We start from the raw sequence: 20,731 nt of genomic DNA on the forward strand, positions 1-20,731 counted from the left end.
CCCTAGCATCTATTACATCTCCTTGCATAGGAGACAGAGGGCTGGGCCAGCAACTGCCCAGGATCCTCTGTGCTCTCTTAGTGATAACACTGAGCCTGCACTTGCAGATGTCTGCTGAAGGGACCGCTCTGATTCAGTCGGTCAACTTGCAGAACTGGGGATGCTCAAGCAGGGACTCACCCTCTTATTTCTGTAAGCCAGATTCCTGCTAGTAGCCTTCCTATGCTTGTTGCTATCTTCATTAGCCCTTGCACGTGAGCTGCTGGTAGAAACAGCATGCCTGATGTCTCATTTATGTTGCTTCACTGACCTGCTAGCCCTGGCTAGGAAGGCTCAGATACTCTGTGCAAGAAGAAAGTCCAAATAGCTCCAAATCAACAACTAGAAGTCATAGGGTCTCTCGGCTCAGCAGATGTGACTGTTTGATCATGCCCAGTCCCTGCTGTCCAGTTGCAGGAGGAGTGGATGGGACAGCTCGGAGCATGTCTCGGTTACAGCGTTCCTACCCTGGGAAGGAAAGAGGGAGCTACATCTTGGAAAGACCCTGGAAGAAGCTGAGGCAAAAGCTGAAGTAGTATTGACTAAGTAATGGTGCTGTAGCCCGGACTTTGCCAAGGTGAATTTGTATAGCTGCCTGATTGGTAAGTTACACGTAAGGACTGCTGTTTGTACAAGGCTCTTTGGAAATACTGATACATTTGTGAGCAGGCATTTCCTATCACAGGTCTGAACAAGCCCAAGGAATATAATCACCTAACAGCCTGAAACCGCCATGCATCATGTCAGAAATAAAGCTGGCTATGGTTTCAGAGATTGGGTGCTGTGCCCATCTCGTTTGGTACATCTTGTCCCCCTGCTTCTCAAACTGCCGTGTACACCCTTTGTCTCTATGGGTTTGAAGAATTGCTGTGTTTGCTGGCAGGACTCTAACTGTGTGCACTGAACTCTGCTTAAAATCCGACCCTGCACATGCAAATGAGATACGGCCATCGGGCTCTTGGCGATATGCCACTGAGGTCCTCCGGCTGTGCAGCTGATGCCCCAGCGTCCTAAACCGTGCTGCATCCTACTGGGCCACCAGGACTTGAAGGACAGGCTTTGTTTTATGGTTTTGCCTTGTGAATAGTAATTTGTTCTGTGGTGACTCCCCAGCTGTTTTCCAATGGGCTGGCATGTGACAACATGGTGTCTCCAGTCAGTCTGAGGCCTCCCAAACCTCCAGCCATGAGAAATGAATATTTATATCTCACATGTACAGCAGGCCAACAGTTTCTAAGTTATATCTTGGCTCTTTTTCCCACTCAAAAGTGCTCCATACCCACTGGCTTTTTCCAGGGGGAGGGCAATAGGAACCGACACGGAGTCAGTCAGATGTCCTTTCATGTACAGCACCCTTCCTCTGAGAGAGGCTAGGGGTAAGTACTGCAAAGGAAGAAGCAAGAAACCTTGCAAATGAAAAAAAGATCTACAAACTAACCACCCGTTGTATTCTTAGCTGATGATTTGTACCATGCAGCTCGGTAGTTTGCCTCTCTTCATATGTTTTCTCCTAGATAAATAAGAAATACTAAATTCCTGCTAGCTCTTGACTGCAATACTGTCTTCCAGCTGTGAGTTTCACAGGATAACACTAAGGAAAAAGACAATTTCCCGTTCCTACATTTAAAATTGGTTGCCCTTCCATTTCTTGGGTATGACTTCCATTATAAGAAATGTCAACAGGCAGCTATTTATATACATTTCCAGTTTCTCGCCTTTAAATTAACTGTCTGTAATCTTTCAGACATCTCACATGCCTTAAACTCCCACTTCTCTTTGAAAATTTCTTTTGTTGTCAGTATACTGCCTCTGTTCTCTCCTACTAGTATTTCTGATGAATTAGATATTAATTTAAATGCAGTTTCAGTGTACCTATTACTGTATTATGTGTATTGCCCCCATGATTACACTATCTACCATATAACCAAAATTAAAGGCAATATGAGCCTATCTAAGATAAAGTACTCCCTCCTGCCAAAACTCCTCTATTTCAAAATAGGAGTTAATAAATAAAACATATTTTAATAAGATTTTCATGTGCAGCTACAACAGTACTGTCACAGAAGGAGATCTTTCAGCAAAATTTTCCCAGTGTGTTCAGCAGCATAAAAATGTGCTTTTTTTTTTCATTCCTGAAATTCACCACTGAAACTGATCTTAACCAAAGCCTTAGTTCAGTGAAGGAAGAACAGGACACTTCTGTACAGATTCACAAGGCATTTTCTGTGGAGGGAGGAAACATGCTTGCTTCAAGTGATACTATTAAAGCTCATTAAACTTTGAGCAGTACAATGGTACTTATTATGAAGAAGTTGAAGCAAATGCTTGAGCTCCTCCTCCTTGGACTTTCTAGCCAATGTATTATGGACTATTTTAAGAAGGGAGCTGTTACTGCGCCTAACCTACCTCTGCCGCACAGTCAGAAATTACACAGTCTGAATTACATGTGTTGTGTTCCTATACTCCGTTGGGAGTATACCAGTATACCTTTTACAAAGGGTGTAAAAGGATGAAGAACAGAATCTTCAGTTTGTGTTTTTAATGTGACGCATGAGAAATTACCTGTTGAAAGATTGTAAGCATTGCACATGTTCTCAAAATCTTACGAAATTAAGCTATATTTCAAGTATAGTTTGTTAAAAAAATGAACAACGAGATAAACATTTTTTAAAGTATTAGCATTATGGGAAGCTTTCCCATACCCCACTATTGGACTCAAATCTTAGCAATTAGTTTTGGTTATCAAATAATTGGCCAAGTTGCCTTCTCTTTGTTTTCAATAACGTTATTGGCACAACAATGTGCACCAGAGCTGCCAAGGATAATAAGGTATGCTAAATACCTTGGTACCAAGGACACTTCACAGTAGTAATGGGGTTTCACACAACAGATCCACCTTTTACACAGGCTATTCCTGAGAAGGAGTTGAGTTCACTGTAACTCATTAGAGCTATGTGTATTATGAGTTTTTGCCTTGACAATCACACAGATAAATGGAGAGGAATAGATGTAAGGCAGGTCAATCAGAAATGGAATTTTTCATTTTTCCTGAAAAAATAATCTCCACAAAATACTTTGTTTCTTTTCACACAAAATGTTTAATTTTGTTTCAAGATGCATATTTATTCCTTGTGCTTAGGTCTATTTTAAAAGGGTCTTTACCAAATAAAAAGTGGAAAAACAAAGCTTCCATGATTTGAAAAAGCAGCGCTTGATTTTTTCAGCATGAATCATGGCAATTCAAAATCTTCAAAACTCTTTAACTTTTTATATAATCGCCTTCTGTTTTCTAAATGAAGGTGATTGATTGGTGAATCCAGCCAAAATCTGCAAAGTGTTTCTTCCTGCTACTACAACTTTCAGTGAATTTGCTGTTAACTGGAACGATTTCACCCTTCTCATTCTCCGACATTTGAAGAAATTTTTGAAGTGTTTCATCTTTCACCCAATTACATGCTTGCGTATTCTTTCCTTCCTAGCCTCCTAAGTTCCTAAATTCTTCCTTAAGTAACCTGCAAAATATTCATTTCCTTTTGAGAACATGGAAGCCTTAATCACTGTGGGTTGCACAACAAAGACCTCCAGGAAAAGCCTTAGTTCACCAGAAGAACCTACAGCTTTTAGGCAACACTCTCTGATCTCCCGCCTTAGCGAGGCTCCCAGCGTGCCGGGGCAGCACTGCCTCCCCCAAAACGCACCCTGGAGAGCTGCGCTGCACGGAGCCACCGGTACCTCGGCTGACCTTCACTAGCACTCATGCGATGTGACCGACTTAGAGTGCGCGGCTGTGGGCAAGGCAAGGGGAAATGAGGCTCGGCGGCACACGGTACAGAGGGCTCGGTGACTGGCAAACAGGGATAATCTGATTGTAACGGTGAAATGTCCCAAAGGATGGAAGAAAAAATATTGCTCCCATTAACCCTCTTAACTACATTCCATTTTAATATATAATGTGACACATCAATAAAGCATAGAGCTAGCTGACAAAGGGGAGGCATTTTTAGAGTAGCTCAAATTGTATGTCTGGTGACTGTGTGCTCCAAGGGCCATTTCAGAGCGAAGACTATATTGCTACCTATACATCTAGATGTATTCATTTGAGGGTATGTAAGTCCTTGGGGAGTAAGGCCCTCAGTATGTGAGGGAATGGAGGCCAGCTATTCTAGAAATGCCAGACCACTCCGTGGCCTAATTCACCTGAAATTTTGGGGCCCTGTTTTGTGATTTAGGGCTCTGTATAACAAACAGTGACTCATGAATACTCTTAATGACTCCACATCGCTCACTGGCCACATAGGCATGCAGTTCTTAGGAGAGTGTCATTCATCTCTTTCAAAATGTGTGGCTCCAGCCCTGGTGAGGCCAGTCCCTGGCAGCAACCTGATGCTGTGGAGGACGCGGTGCCTACTGGAGCTGCCAACCATGGCATGAGAGCGCTTACCATCTTTCAAGTTCAGGCCCATGTAGCACACATCTCCCTGAATTTCTAAAAGGCAAATACGTGAGCTAACGGCAGCAACACACACGCTTGCTCCCAGCGATGCAGTCCAAGCGGCATCGTGTTTATGAAAGATATTTGTTTAAGAACTGCTGACAATTTTTTTTCCCTGACAACTTCGGCTCTCTGTCTGGCAACCTACCCTCCTTTCAGTTTTAGCCTCAGACTCGGCAGTGTTTCCCTGCTTAACTGCTAAGCCCAGGGAGAAGCGGCAGCCACCTTTGTGCCGTGCCTGCCAGCAGCAGCACCTGCACCATGGGCAGCCCCACCGCCTCGGCTGCCAGTGCCAGCTCCTTCCCGGGCCCTTATACGGAGATCAGCCCATGCCGACCTTGCGCAACTCACTTAATCTTGAAACAAGGAATAAATGGAGCTGGCACAGTGAGGTGGCTGCCGGAGCTTGAGCCTAATGCACAAGCACGCATGCATGAGCGCATTCTGCCTCTGCACCCGTCGGTGCAGCTTTCTCCTGTGTGTGAGGGCACTGGCCTCTCTTCTGTCCCCAGGACCTCCACGCTCAGCCATTTTGCTGTGCTCACCCCTCACTGCTTTTCCGCCTTCATCCTCAGCCCCATCCCCTCTTGCTGATGGTCTCGCTCTGCTGAGCGCCTGGCAGGAGTGCTATGAATTTCCCAGGTGCATCACTCATGTTTGTTTCCTCTCCTGTTTCTAGCTCCTCTCTTTATTTCTGCCTCTTCTGCTTTTCACCTTTGGCAGGGTTGTTTTTTTTACCTCAAGCATCCTCAAACACCTTTCCTTTCCATCTGCTTTTTGACCTTATCTCCTAGTCAAGATCTTAAAACACAGAAACATAAGCTTTTGTTCATGTCTGCCATTTGTCTGAAGACTTCCCTTTCTCATTCTGTCCTTCTGAGAACATAGGGTTTCTTTGCTCTCTCCCTCTCTTTCAGCCAGGTGATCAAGTGCATCCTTTAGGAAGGACTAGGTTGCCCCTCTACTCTTGCTGCAAGCCAGGAGTGGGACTTCATCGGCAAAAGGCAAAGGGTGGCCTGCTTTAGCTGCAGAACATGTCATTAAATAGTAAAGTAGTATTTGCATAAAGAAGCTTTTTCTTCACAAATATGCAAGCCCGCTTGGCTCTGGCTTCTTTCTTTCCTTACTCTTGCATGCCCTGCACCCACAAAGGAAGCCATCTTCAAGCCCACTTCTCATTACCGATCATTCCTAATCACGAGGAAGTTACTTTCCCTCCTTCTTGTTCCCATCCTCTTGTTTTCTTATCCTTGCACCCTCTCCTTAACCCTCTCCAGCTGAAATATCACTGTTGTTGCTCCTCAACTCAACTGGCTGAAAGCAGAGCTCACAAGGGTGGATTTCCATCTCTCTGCCCAGACTGAGGTTATTCATTAATCCAGGCTGTTGTTGAAGGAGCTCTGGGAAGTTATCTCTGTCATAACCAATACGCAGAACAGCGTGTAACACAGCAGCACCGGAAGTCGTTATTATGAACCCCTCCCCATCCCTCAGGCTGGACCCTCGAGCAGTTTGTCATTTGAGCCGCCCAGGGAGCAGCTGAACTCTGCAGGGTTCACCGTGCTTTTGGGCCTTTCCAGGCACGATGTGAAGGGCAAGGACTTCTAGAGCAGGCCCTCCGTCCTCAGAGCAGATCAGGATATCAAAATCCTTTCTAGACAGAATCCCATTTCATACTTCTCTTTCCTGAGCTTAGGAAGCAGAGGTGCCTTCTGGAGGCTACAGGAGTTCGTAGCTAGCAATAGCTTTGAGAAGAAGGACTCTTGCTCCGTCCTGTGGGGAATGAGCACGGCCCATTTCAGCATATTCCTGTAGTTCTTATCTGTCTGTGAATGGAAAAAACAAAAACAAAACAAAATTTAACAGATGAATTACCACCAAGCAGCAGTGGTAGCCTTGGCAGGAGGCAATGGGAAGCTGGGCAGGGAACTGCAGGGACAGTTTACCTGTTGTAAGTGCTGTCCTCCCTGCACTTTCATCTGCACTGCAAAAATCAAAATGTGAATCTTCAGTTTCTAGCTGAAATCTGACCATTTATTTTTTCTGTTAATATTTGAGATCAGAGTAACAGTATCTGAAATGAAATATTTCTCCACAGCCCTACAAGGTACTCCCAGGCAAATGCCCTAACCCACAGTCTGGAGCGAAGCCAGGAGCATCCTAATGTATGAGTCGTTCAGGACAGGGGGTCTGTACTAATAAACTAAACAGGGCCAGACACAGACCTGAGCAGCAGCTTGCAACTGTCCGTAATGTTGAGCCATTAGCAGAGCCCTGGCAGGGTTTTGGCCCTTGAGAGCCCATGCTGCAGCAGGCAAGGGGCAGGAGCAGATCAGAGTTAGCCCGTGCTGGCCACTTTCCCAGGGAACAGCTTGAAAGTGGCCACCCATCTTTGGAGGCGAGCAGAGTGAAACCGTATGAGTGCATGGTGTGCCATGCTAGCTGCCCTGAGGGCTAGTGAAACCATTTTCTTCACTAGAATAGATGTAGCCTCACGGTTTGACTTAGGTGTGTTCTGGTATGCATAAAAAATCATGCTTTTCAGGGGATTTAGGCACAAGGGCACTTGATTTCTGAAACCTAAAGAGTCATAGGCAAGGAGATAGGCACCTAGATAGTCACACCAGCCAACAGAGTGGTGCTATTGGGCATGTAAGATAGTACAGCTACTGTTGCCTAAGGATGTTTTCGCCAGAAACTGTAAGTGCTTTTGGTATTTCAAGTGCCTCAGCAGGTTAGACTGGTTTTTTGAAAAATTGTTTTCTTGCAGATAGGCACCTGAAACCAGTATATGTAGCATTGAAACTCCTCAGCGCTATTTTGGGTCTGGTTTGGGTATCTTTGTTTAATGGATTGATCAGTTCACATTTAGATTTAGCTTGAAATTCTGCTTGCAGTGTGTTTCCCGCGCAGTGCTGACCTGGTATGTTGGCAGCTTGTCTCCCATGGTGGCATTAGACTGGTGCCTGTTTTGTCCCTTGCAAGGCGTGAGGGAATTCGTAGAGTGGGTCTGCACACTGCAGAAATGGGCAGTAAGTGAGATTTCCCAAAATGTCCATGGCAAGTTTTGCAGCAGCAGTGAGCCTCTGGGCCTGATCTGTCCCCTCTCTGCACTAGTGTGGCCATGTTTGCAGGACAGATGCTCACCGGGCATCCCCACTTGCAGATTCATAAAGCAATTGCTGCTGTTATGGTTTACACCACTTTGTCCAGTTGCTGGCTGTGACCAGATTGGGCTTGTCACTTTTCACAAGGGCATAGCTAAATAAATCTCAGAAATCTTGTGAACCATTAGCATGACGTGCTATTTTACCTATATGCAGACTTTTTCACCACAGTTGATTCTTGACCTATCCAGTTATCATGACTCCTGGAGCCCATTGTAAAACATCTGATTGGTTTGAGCATTGTCAATATCTACTTCTAACTTCATGATGTGTGGTTGTTTTAAATACACTATTATATGCCATGGAGAATTTTGTTCAGATATTTTTATCCCCTAGTTCTCTTGGGGGAATCTGAAACCAATAGTCGTGTGTCAGTTACAAGGGATGTTTAAAATCTCATTGAGTGAAACAGAGGAACCCTTCATTATCTTAAGCAGAAGCCAAGAGAAGAGGGGAGACCCACCATACAGACAGAAATCAGAGATGGAGAAAAGCCCACATTTCTCCCAAAAGTGTTGATTCTGCCCCACTTACACTAACAGAAGTTTTTCCACTGCCTGAAGGGGGGTTGAGATCAGCTCCTATGAGTATCATCTCCTGTGAGAGATAATACATTTTTTATGTTTAGGTTTTCTAACAGCACTTTTCAAATAACAGCATGGCTATGATTTTGAAGTGTACTCTATCTTTGTGTTGAGCAACATCGGTGAAAACCAAACGGGAGACCTTTCTTCATTGACAATGCCCTTGCAGTTAAGTGCACAGAATATAGACCTTCTTTATATATTTAGGCTGCAGACAATTAGTCATGGGGAAGAGGAGGAGACACACTGGATTAGCTGGGGAAAGCCAAGAGAATTGAAATTGATACTTGTGAACAACCTGTAAATTAAATATGTAAATAATTTAGATATTTATCTAGTTCAGTTGTGAGCCTGTCATGGACAGCATCTCACACATATGCAAAATTGGTTTATGGAAAATGCCCTAATATAATCTGACACCATGTCAGAGCATATCAGTGATTTAAAGAAATACTCCTTTTTCAGGGAAGCAAATTATCAGGTTCCTACTCCAGACGTGTCTATCCCACTCATGTCAGATAAGTGTCGTAAGGTCAGAGTTGCCACTGTTTTTTGCATGGCAACATAGTGGTCTTGCATTCCCAGATATCCAAATCCAAATGAGATTGCACTGCACAGCATGGGCCAAATTATTCTCTGAACATATCTCATATACCTCTGCCTTCCTCACCTCAAATCGAAAAAGTCTGTGCAGGGTTAAAGCAGAAGAGAACTTAGTTTTCTGAAATTTCCTATTTTTACCTTACGTCATCTTTGTAAGCTACCACCTTTTCAAGTGTGAGCAGCTAAAAAGGGCAGTGGCTCTGGTTTGCCTCCTTAAACATTGCTAATTCTCTTATGGGAGAGAAGAAACTGTGCAGTGTGTTAATACAAAGCAACTTAAACTATGCATTTCAGTTTGGACATGTACAAGCATTCAGGAGTGTGGTGAGTGATCTGTGGAGATACGTTGCCCAAGTTCAGCCTTTCATTTGGATATTGGATAATACATCAGGTGCAATATAAATGTTGTCCCCTTGGAAAAAGGAATGTTATAACAGTCAAGAGAAAAGAGATTGTCTTTGTTTTATGGAGGAGGCAAGCGGAGATAAGTAATCCTCTCTAAACAAACCACATCAATTACACAGCAGGTGAAAGATGATGAGGAGAGCTAGTTAAATGAGATCTTCTTTAGTGGCATAGTATTATGGAAATAACAGAGTTATATATTATTTATTAGGAGAAGCAGAATCCTGCACCCCACAGATCTCTGGAGAGTTGTTGGTAGTAAGTACAATATTCTCTCCATAGCGATGTACTGCTTTATTATTAATGGGCAATCTCATGAATTAACCACATCTATAAGTGCATGCAGCACAACTGCCTCTAGAAAGTTACTTCGTTATTCACAGAATGGGAGAACCGTGAGGCTGGAAGGAGCCTGGGAAATCATCTGCTCTGTCTGCCAGAGACATCTCAATATTTTCAAAGGGTCAAGCTTCTCCACCAATGGCAAAAAAATTGGCTTAAAATGGCTATGATACACCAGCTGTGATTGATGGCAAAGTGTTTTTAATTTCCTTTACCTTAATTAAACGGCGATAATAACTAAAACATCTGAAAATGAGAGCAGGTTTGCAATAAGCACAAGTAGCAAAACCAAAAGCTTGCTATCCTTATCATAAACTATGTCCAGGGCATACTGAGCTGTGAGCTCTTGTAGGAGCCTTGTACTACTCTTGTAGTGAGTGAAATTAATTGCCCACTACAGGCTTAACTGCCATGTGGAGGTTGACTGAAAGCTGCGGGAATGCACAAGGTGGTCTTTGCAGCAATAGGGCTAGAGGAGAAAACACATTCAAGAGAAGTTTTTGGAGCAGCCTAATCATGAGTTTCACATAGCGCAAAATGTTTGCACCTGCTGACTGGCACTTCCCTGGTTAGCTTGCATGTGGGATGTGCTTGTATTAAAGGCAGATTTTGCACATCCACAACTAGCAAACCACTTGAAAACACTGTTTTGCTGTTCCCCTGGACCTTGTGAGATCTTTGATCTGCAGCAGCATCTGAGGTGAAGCGCCTGCAGAGCAGACAGAGTCTTTGAGAGCAGACTTTGTATTAATATACCGCGTGAGCATAGAAGACCGCTGCGGTGCGGGGAGGCTGAGGCTCCAGCCCACGAGGATTTCAGCAGTTCCACACGACAACTGTGAAAAGCAGCCACTCCTGTGTCCTGAAGTTGTCTTTCCAAGGCGAGTCTCTAGCATGTCTGCTGCAGGGTGCTCACATTTCATGCAGACACAAAGCAAGCTGCAGTTTACCTTGTGGCTAAGAGCGAGAAGCCTGCAGAAACCAGGTTCCATGGGCTGGAACTGATTGCTCCAAACGTTGGCTTGGGCAACTGCCTGCAAAAGAGTAAGCTGATTTGAAAAGACATTATTGACTCAGCTGCAATGTTCAGAAGGTCTTCAGCAGAGGCAGGGCGGCATTTAGCCTTAATGTGGTATCCAAAAACAGCTTGCTCCGTTGTTTTCTCTAGGTGTGTCTTTCTCCTTTGTTACTAGGGAAGGACTGGGGGAGCTGAATATCCACTTGTCTAGAGCTACCAGCTCAGCATGGAAATGTGATGATTGCACTTTGCATGTTATAAGCTGCTCTGTACCTACCACGTTAAGGTTGTAACATCCGCAGTGTTGTCAGATAATACATTTTTGGGGGATACTCTGATTCTCCAGTGCCTCCACCAGTTATTAAATCAGTGCAAAACAGGAGTCAGATTCTGCCATTTAGCTGTTTTACACACTTAATGTCAAAAGGTGAAAGGCAAGCTGATGGTTTTAGCTGGATTTCAGGGCAGCTGGATGCAGTCACAAACCACATTAGCACTACAAGGGGGAAAGGACTGTGTTGACAACCTGACTTTCTCTGCATGTGCCTCTGTCACCAGTGGAAGTTCCTCTGTTTGTACAGACATAGAATTCCTGCATTTGCGAGAATGGACCATGCTAGTTGGTAGAGTATGTGCCCCAGTGCCAGCAGTTGTCTCTAGCTCCAACATTGCTGTGCTGTATGACTGTGGCTCTGTAATGCAAAGTGCACCCAGTGGGAGCAATAAGGCACCCACAGCTTTTGGAAATGGGACTGGACCGGTAAGTTTAACTTGGGCTCCGTTTTTTGATGATGTTAAGCTTCACCTTCTGCTGCTGAAGATGCCAGGGTTATCACACGGTTTGTGGTCATGCAGGGCCAAATAAGCCTGAGTCCTGCTGAAAGGGGGCACAGACGTGGAAGGCATTTTGCTCCCTGCCCAGCCCTGGCACCCAGCCCCTGGGTGAATGGGGCACCCAACAACCCCCCACTCGCCCCCCAGGGATATAGAACTAGAGGAGCCTTCCTCCCTCCGGGAGTGTAGACTGTTTGCTGTGGTAACCTCTATAAAAATTAATGATGCTATTATGAAAAGCTTGGTTTGGGATCAATGCAGTCACAGCTCCCAAAGGGATGTCTTGCAAGGCACCTGTGCCAGGCTGAGCCCATGAGGCAAATGCATTGACCAGGGAGAGGCTGCTGCCCTGAGAGTGAGCAATGAGCTACAAGGTTTTTTCTATAAGGGGGTGGAGGTGGGAGCCCAACCACCTAACTGTCCCAGGAGAGACTGAAAGAGGTTAAAGACGCAGCCAGCCCTGAACTGGGGCCAGTCCAAATCCAGGGGCATGTTATATTTAAAATTCATTGCAACACACTCACATTCATGAAAATTAATTTAAAAATTCAGTGGCTGTGGAAGTACTGGCCGCTACAGTACGAGAGCTTTGTGATTAAGTATACAAACAGTAATGGATTACTTCAACTCTGTTTATTTCTGCCTTTCTTTAAGGTTAAAATATTATGAAGATATAATGAAAATAGTCCTTATTTTCAACATGGTAGTAGGCTTTCATTTAAAGAACTATTATTCTGTGTTCTCTGTCTCATGCCAATATAACTTTCTTCCTCGTGATGAGCAAATTAAGGACATATGATGTGCATTATGTTTGATTCATAATTAGCCAAAAAGCTGTATTCAGAAAGGTGCCATCAATAATTTTATGTTCAGTTGATGCCTACAGTGGTCTGTACTTGAGTACTCTCCATACACAGTATTTTCAGTTATAATTTTGATGAGGGAATAAAGGGTGCGCCTACAAAATTGGCTGAAAAAGATTGCCTGGTTTTTGGAGGACAGGATAAGAAAAAAAAGAAGGCCTTTCTAGACTGGGAAAAGGGCTGAAAATGAACAAATGACATTTAATAAAGACGGATGTGATATACTATAGTTATGAAGCAGAGGTCAGTGTAAAATGCAAAATGAGTAGGCAGTGGTCTTGCTACAGGACATCACGGTTGTAGTGGAGCCAACAGTGCAAGGCTGTTGCAAAAATGCCAAACATTATGCCATTAAATGTTAGCAGGACCATCATGTGAAAGTCATGGGAGGTAACTGCTGTATTTGCTTGGGTGAGGCTTCTCAACTGCAGTGAATTTTCTACACTTCGACTCAGCACTTAAAGTTGTAAACAAGTAAGAGAAAGTCCAAAGAAGCTCAGAGATAACAATGAGAGAAAATACAGCTTGTGAGGAGCTGGATTTACTCTGACTCAAAAAAAGAGGACTGAAAAGGGACATGCTAGCTATACCTGGAACAAAAGACAAGAATAGATTGCTTGCCAAAGTCAGTAAGAGTGGGATAACGTGTAATTAAGTTAACTAAAGGTCAGCACAATTAGATAGGAGGAAAACATTTCTAACTGGAGAGGTAGTTAGTGTCTGAATAGATTGCTTAGGATCATTGAGGCAACCATGTCTTTCCTATCCCTATGTCCCTGTCCCTGTACAAATACTGTCTGGGATGCTGTGGTTATGCTCAATATGGCTTTATAGTGTGGGAAGGTAACTGGAGTCCTTTCCACCTCTACTTTTCTATGATTTTATGTCAATTGAACTGTTACTGTGCAAAACCTCCTCTGCCATGTGATCCAGAACACTTCATCTACTAAACCTTTTATGTAGAAAATTTCCTTCCTGCACATATTGCAACCATTTTTTTTTAGTAATAACAATGATAATCTATACGATGAAGATAACACCTTTTACCCATCACTCTCCAAACTCCTTACAAAGCTGAAATTATTATTGGCCTTATTCACAAAGCAGGAGACAGAGGCACAGGAACGTTATGGGATTGCTGAGTATTCATAAAAAAGTACGCTGGTAGCAAAAATGGGCACATAACGCAGGAGACTTGTCTTCCAGGCCTTTCCCTAGCTGCCAGACCACGTTATTTATCCAACAAATTATGCTGATGAAGACGGAGTACCCAATTCGCAGGTCTGACACAGCTTGCTTTTTCTTGTAAAATGAAGAAACCGTAATTCTCTGAATGCAGAGGAAGTCCTCCTGGCTGGTGGAGGTCCAAGGTAAAATCCATTCCACAAATCTCTCACAGAATGCAGGTTAATAAAACCTGAGAATTGGGGCCACAGTCTTACGACATAATTACCTTTTTTTTCCTCTGGTGAAAAACATGTTGTTCTGATTGTGAAACTGGCTATGATTTTATTTGGTAAAGTAAGAATACTTGATGTCAACAGAAACTAATATTGTCTAATTAATTAAACCACTTCATGATGCAATATGTAATATAATATGTTTTCTCACAGTATTATGTTTTCACAGAGCTGTCACTCACTGTAAAGGTTACTATCTTTCTTTTCAGTACAAAAACTAACTGTAAAACTTGAAACCTTTCTGGGAAATTGCTTGGACATACAAAGAACATATGAATCTGTTTTTTAATTTGCAGTGCTTTCTGAGCTTCCTATAAAGAGGTTTTTGTCAGCTCCTCTCAGTTAGATGTGCAGAACCAGGTCCTCCAGGGTTGCGGTTTGTTTTGCAGCTTTCTCACAACCTTTATAATTGCAGATGTACATTAAGATAAAGCGTCAGTTCTTTTGCAAGAGTCTGTTACAATTTGTAGATTCCCATGTTGCTCAGTTTGCTGTTTTATAAAGAATGCTGTCTGTTCAAGAGCAAACCAGGTGAATGTCATGAAAGTGCTGCCTTTTCAATGTGTTCTTGCTATCTGCGTTTTTTAGAGAGTGCTGTGTAAACAGCTATGTCGCACTTTACAAATGAGTAAGGACAAAATAGCTCAGCTACCTTGACTAATTATTGTTGGTTTGTTGTGACTATCAGTGTTTGCATTGGAAAAACATCTGAAAGTCATAGGAAGAGATGAATTCTTCATCACGCTGGATATTCTTCACATATCCAAAAGCTTAGTTCGTGCTCCAGTGACCTTACCATGCCATTTTTCCTTCTTTCTATCTTCTTCTCCTTCTTCCCTTCTTTCTGTATCAATTGCAAGCAGCCTGTGCTTGACAAAATAATTAAAAAATAGCCATACACTACAGTCCAGACAAAGTAATTGCAGAGACTTCAAAGAAGAAATTCTTCTAGTTGCAATTAAATGCCCAATGCTTCAGGAAAAATGTCTGTAAGAGAAGATGGTAATCCAGTACGCTATTGAGCAACCTGGTAGTACCTGCCTTCACTCGGGACGCTGCCTTCCCCGAAGTGTCGCAGCAGACAGCGACAGCTAAACCTGAATGCCTTATTCAGGATAAACAGACTCTGGTATGGCCACACAGCTGTGTTCACACCTCTTACTGGTGTCAACCAGCTAATAGCAAGATTAGCATAAGCATGGATCAATATAATAAGGAGGGAAAGAGAAGCATAAGTATCAGCGCCATTTAGACTGGTTCGACAACTTTCAGTGTGTATGGCACACTGGAAGTGTATGGCAGAGGGAAATGGTGTGCCATGCAGGGATGGCATGTACGCGTATTGGGGTGTGCAGGGCAGGCATGTGTGTTTGACAGCCATGAACATGCCCACAGCAGAAGAGCTTCAGCGCTAAGCGTAAATATGTCTAAGAAACAAGTGACACATTTGTGCACTGTTTAACTGTGGTCACATAATATCCATAATTTGTCACTCAAATTGTTTGAGTAATAATTTTTCACATTATCGATCCAGCTCTATAAATCAGTCAAAGAACATTTGTTTAATAATTTAAATCCCTTAGTGTTTCAGGGAATTGCTGGTTAAATTATTGATGATTTTTTCTACATTATTCACTCAGCCTTAATAAAGCACCTGAAGTGTTGACCTGACTAACTTTGCTCCCACTGGTATTGCAGCAGTGTACTATACACGCCTCAGTCCCGTTTGATGCACCTTTCTGATGGTACTTAATTCACAACATACCCACTGGCAGCCCTGTTGCTAAGTGCCCTGACTTAGACTTCCCTTCCCTGGTTTGTAATTAGTGCTTTATGAACAACACTGTTGTTTTCTGTACTCATGAAATTTTATACATGATCTAAATATTAGCAAGAACTAAAAGTGATATAAGTGTGAAATCACCCACGGTTTACATAGAGCCTGATCACGACGAGACAGTCTAATCGCAGGCCAATTTAAAGTGTTTGCCACTGCTTAAATCAGCTTGATTTATTTATTTAGGTGAAGGGAAAGGTCCCTGTGCTTTCAGCAGGCTTCTGTCTGCATTTATCCAGAAGCCTTCCTCCTGCAGGACACCCCATTGCTTCCTAAGCGCTGCAGCCCCTGCCTTGGGAGAAGCTGGGTTTGCTCAGGGGATGCCGGCAAGCAGAGGAGGGCACGGGGCTGGGGCAGGGTGCCGTGCCCTGGGGCAGGGTGGCCCCACGGAGGGTGCTGCTAGGTCAGGGCACAGCGAGGGCACATGCCGGGACCAAGGCACCAGAGGACATCCCAGGTCCAGCTGTGCCTGGGCACACACATCCTGGCAGACGTGGTCCTGCCGGCCCTGCTGCTGGATGCGGGAGGGTGGGGCTGCTCGGAGAGAGGATCTGGGGGAGTGACCCTGAGGATAATGGAGATGGTTTTATCGAAGTCTCACAAAGACAGGTCTCACTCCCTCCTCCGTGTAGGCCAGGCTCTCGTATAGGCTCCCTTTCAGCAGAGGGACCAGGCAGGTGGTCGTTTCACCGTGTGTGCCTCCTCTCAGCAACAGTAGCCAGCTGCATCTGTTTTTCTGCTGCTGAGCAGCTGCAGGAGGACGTGGTCACAGTTTCCATCGCTGTCTGATCTCTCGCAGTTTCTGTAAGCCACTGGGAAGGAACCAGAACAGGAAATATTTTCTTGAGTGTAAGGTGCATTTTAGCAGCAGAACTGAAACCGCCAATGTCAAGTCTGAAAAACAGATGGCTGATAAAAGTAAAACATAGTTCATTCAGGAAGCACATAAATTGATGCAGCATGTTAATATTTCAGTGGCTCGGGTGGCTGCACTATTTCTGACACAGTAAGACCACCCCTGTCCTCCAGAGCACAAGCTGAGCTGCAGCTCTTGTGAGCCCTGAGAGGGTCAGGTTGTTCCTCTCAGCCTCTTCATCTGTAGTCTGTAGGTACCTTGGGAGGCCAGGGGTTGGCCAGCACTCGGAAAGGAAGTACTGAATATTATAAGGAAAACTGGTTTTGACACAGGGATCTTTATATAGCCAGCAGCAGGAATGGGACTTCTCTGGCCTGATCCTGATCACGTCACTCACGTGAACGATTGCATTAAAATCAGTGAGACTGTGCGGCTACTTGCATGGCCCTGGGAAAGCGTGGTCCCCGGGTGCCCTGGAGCAAGACGCCCTCTTGGGCTTCTCGCTGAGGTGCACAGGGTGTCTCAGCCCCTCTGGGCAAGCCGGCCCCATGGGGTGGTACCTCGGGGCAGGGGGGTGGGCAGGGGGAAGCGCTGCAAAATGCTGCTGAACCAGTGCACCCCAGAGGGCATCATCCAGCCTTACTGGCAGGCTCACAGCACCAAAGAAGGGAGATGAATCTGATCTCAAAGTCAGCCCTGAAGCTGGTCTTACTGCAGAGTAGCCACCTAAGCTGTGACTCCCTCATCTCTAAGCTTTTACACAGAGACTCGCTTTTCAGATTTTTCCAGCAAAAACCTGACCAATTTTTGATAAAGCAGTTCTTTAAAAATTGGTTTGTTTTTCTTGGAGGAAATATTCTCTTAAGGGAAATGTCACTTCCCGATTTGTTCTGCTAAGCAGCAGAGATGTGCAGAGCACAGCAGAGATCTGCAGAGCAGGAGCGTGGTCAGCAGCTTCCTGCAGCGAAGTCAAAGCACCAATAGTTCAAATGTGAGAACTAGGCCAGGAAGCTAAAAGTGTATTCCCATGTCCGTGTGAAAATCCTTGTATCACGTAACAGGACCCATTAAAAACCATCTACAGGGAATCACAAATTTGATGTGGCTTCTGTAATTAGGAGTTCTATGGGTATAGAATGTCTCAGGTTTAAAGGATGAGTAATAATTCAAATTCCTGCAAGTAACTGCAAGTCCAAATTCCTCAGCAATCTCTGAGCAGTTGCAGCCTGCTTTGAACATGCCTTGCTCAGGATGATGAAACCAAGGAGGCTTACAGCAAATTTTACTCAAAAAAAAAAAAAAAAGTACTTTTCTTCAAAACAGTGGATGTGAGCAAACACCACCGTTGTTTGGATCTGCTTTTAGACACGAGGCTTTCCGAAGTCAGAGAGGAGCGTGGCCAGTTGGGGTTCACTGCTGACAAATGCCCTCCGAGGTCTGCACTGAGATTTGGCTCTCAGGCACCCGAGTACAGACAGTGCACAGAGACAGGGGCTGCCGCTCTGCGCTGCACCTCTCTGCAGGGCGATGGCTCCAGCCCCTCTGCCTGCTTCTCAGGGCTTGTTTGGTTTGGTTTTGCTAAGCACTGCTACTTTCGGTTCCTCTACAATAGCGGAGCTTGTGTACAGAAAGGTCAACCTCAGGTCAAGCCAGGATCTTTTATCTTTTTTCAAACCTGGTATGCCGACAAGCCCTATCCTGTAGAGATAAAGCGAATTTAGGCATTTTGAAAAAGATGCTGGAAAATGTTAGAAATAATTATTGGACCATAGCTTTTGGGTCCCTTCTTTTTATGTGAGCATCATTAATGTGTTGTAAATGTGGACTAAATGCCCAGCATCCCCAAAAAGAGCACAATAACATGCCACATCTGGATCAGAGTGGATTTATAAAAAGCATTATTAAAATGAGCTGACAGAATTAACCACTGTAACTGAAGAAAATAAAATCCACATTTTCCCACTGAATGTGAGCTGCACTTTTACCATATAGGGCAGTATGAGTCTCTCTCTTCAGTTCCTAGCAAGAATCAATCCAAACATTTTTTTCCTGATTTTAACTTCAAGGCTAATCAGCGTAATCATCTCCTGTGACAACCCAGAGAGCTCTGTGGTGGTGATGGTTGTTGTTTTGCTGAACACTTCCCTGAGAAATAGATTTTGGCCAGAGGCAATGTCATGTGTCGTCCCCCCTCCTGTGTCTCGTTGTGTATCTAAAGTCTGTGCCCAAATGCGACTTTTTTCTCCCTGAGTATCTGGGTATTTCTCTGTGTCTTTCATGCTGGGCAAAAGGTATTAAACAATTCTGATTTTGCTGCTGCTATACCCTGAGTAGGCAGCTAAAAAGGGGGGTAGCAATGGCACAGAGGATTTATTTCAGCTGCCTGCATGCTCACCAGGGAGCTCTCTTGGTCAGTCTGCTCAAGTGTGTTAGGGAAACCTCTGTACACTTAATCCTGTTGTGGTGGGCACCATACAAGCACACAACCAGAAAGAGTGCTTGTCCTGAGGATCTTTCATTCTGCAGAGGACAAACAGACAGGAGCTGAAGCATACTCACATAGGTGCCGATTTAAGTGAATTTACTCCAAAGGGTGAGTCTCGGAATAGCAGTCCCAGATGGCGTCGGGTTTGCCAGGCCATACTGGGCTGCTGTAAGGCCACTGCCCTGGGAGGGTGGGATAGGAGGTTAAGACAGAGACCCCGAATACAGAAATGCTGCTTCGAGCAGGGCACCCAGTTTGATGTTCAGCTTACTGTGCCCAAGCTCATCAGCCGAGAGGAGGTTCTCCATGTGCAAGGGACATACGTGAGAGGTGAGTTGTGACACTAGACCAAGCCCACAAGCCCCTCTCCAGGCTCTCCCCGGCCCCCTGGTCCCACTGGCCTGGCGACGCCTCCATCTCCTGGCAGGGTTTGGCATGGGAGGGGGAAATCTTGCGGGGAGCCCCGCTTGCCCCATTCCTCCCAGCAGCCCAGCTTGCAGATGGCAAAGCAACCATGCTGCAGCCCAGGTCCACCATGGCAAACCAAAGGGACACTCAGCTGCAGGAGGGGATGTTACGGTGCTCCAGGAAAGGAGCCACCAGAGAACCTGCAAGGACTCTTGTTTCAGCAGCAGAAAAAAGGGAAATTATTTCACTGATGCACCACCATGCTTGCTTTATTTTTTCCCAGTTATTATTGATTTTAAAAATGCCCTGACTTGCTGAGGTTAAACTTCTGTGGAAGATATCTTTTGTTGTGAGAACTGAAAGCAGCCTGCACTGACAGCCAGTGAAATGATGGGAGTCTGTTGTGGACTTCCATGAGAGCAGGGCTGAACCTTATGGCCACAGTCCGTCCGTAGGTTTTGTCTTCACTTGCCCAAACCTGGGGGTAGTATGACCAATCCTGGGTCATCCTGCTGCCTGTTGAATGCAAAGGCATTTTGAGGGCCATAAAGGACCCCAGATATGGCAGGATCAGACCCTACAGCTGCAATAGCAGATGACCAAGTATAGAGAAGTTTGCATAGCTAAAAGAGGTGAGAGAGCAAAGGGGACTCTACCAGCATGATGCCAGCAGTTGTGTAGTTTGAGTGAAGGTAGAGACAGAGGGAAGGTGGCTCCCTGGCCATGATGACTGAGTAACTCCTCTCTTTCTGCAGCTGGACTCATGGGGGACAAGGCACCCATAGCTCATCTTCTTTTGAAGATGGCAGTGAAGCATCCTCTGCTGTCCAGACAAAATTGCAACTTGCGTATCAGATCTGACTTACCTGCTGGGGCCAGTCAATGGGATACTGTCAGAGGAAGGAGGTAAGGGCTGACTGCGAATATCATAAAGCCACCCCAGCCGTGGAGTCTCCCTGGCCAGCCCCACCACAGTGGACAAGTTCTGAGTCGTGGGCAGGTCCAGCTAGCCCCAGGCAGAGCCTGGCAGGCCCTGGCATTTAACTGCAAGGTAGAGAAGCCGGCTGCCTGCACTGCCAGGCAGGACAGGGCACCTTTGTTCCCTACCCACGAACACATGACCCCCTCAGCCTCACAATGTGGAGGGTTTTCCAGGGAAGGAAAATGGCAGGGTGCCACACATATACCTCTCCCAGCTTCCCCCCTTTGCTCTCCTCAGATCCTGTGCACTGTTTCACTGGGGCAGTATTTGGCTCCTGCAATAAGCATGAGCACATCCATGGAAGTGCAGTGAGTCAAACACACTATCCATCTTCTTTTGTAATTACCTTGATTTTC

Source organism: Gymnogyps californianus, chromosome Z (assembly GCF_018139145.2).
Source record: "Gymnogyps californianus isolate 813 chromosome Z, ASM1813914v2, whole genome shotgun sequence".
NCBI lineage: Eukaryota > Metazoa > Chordata > Aves > Accipitriformes > Cathartidae > Gymnogyps > Gymnogyps californianus.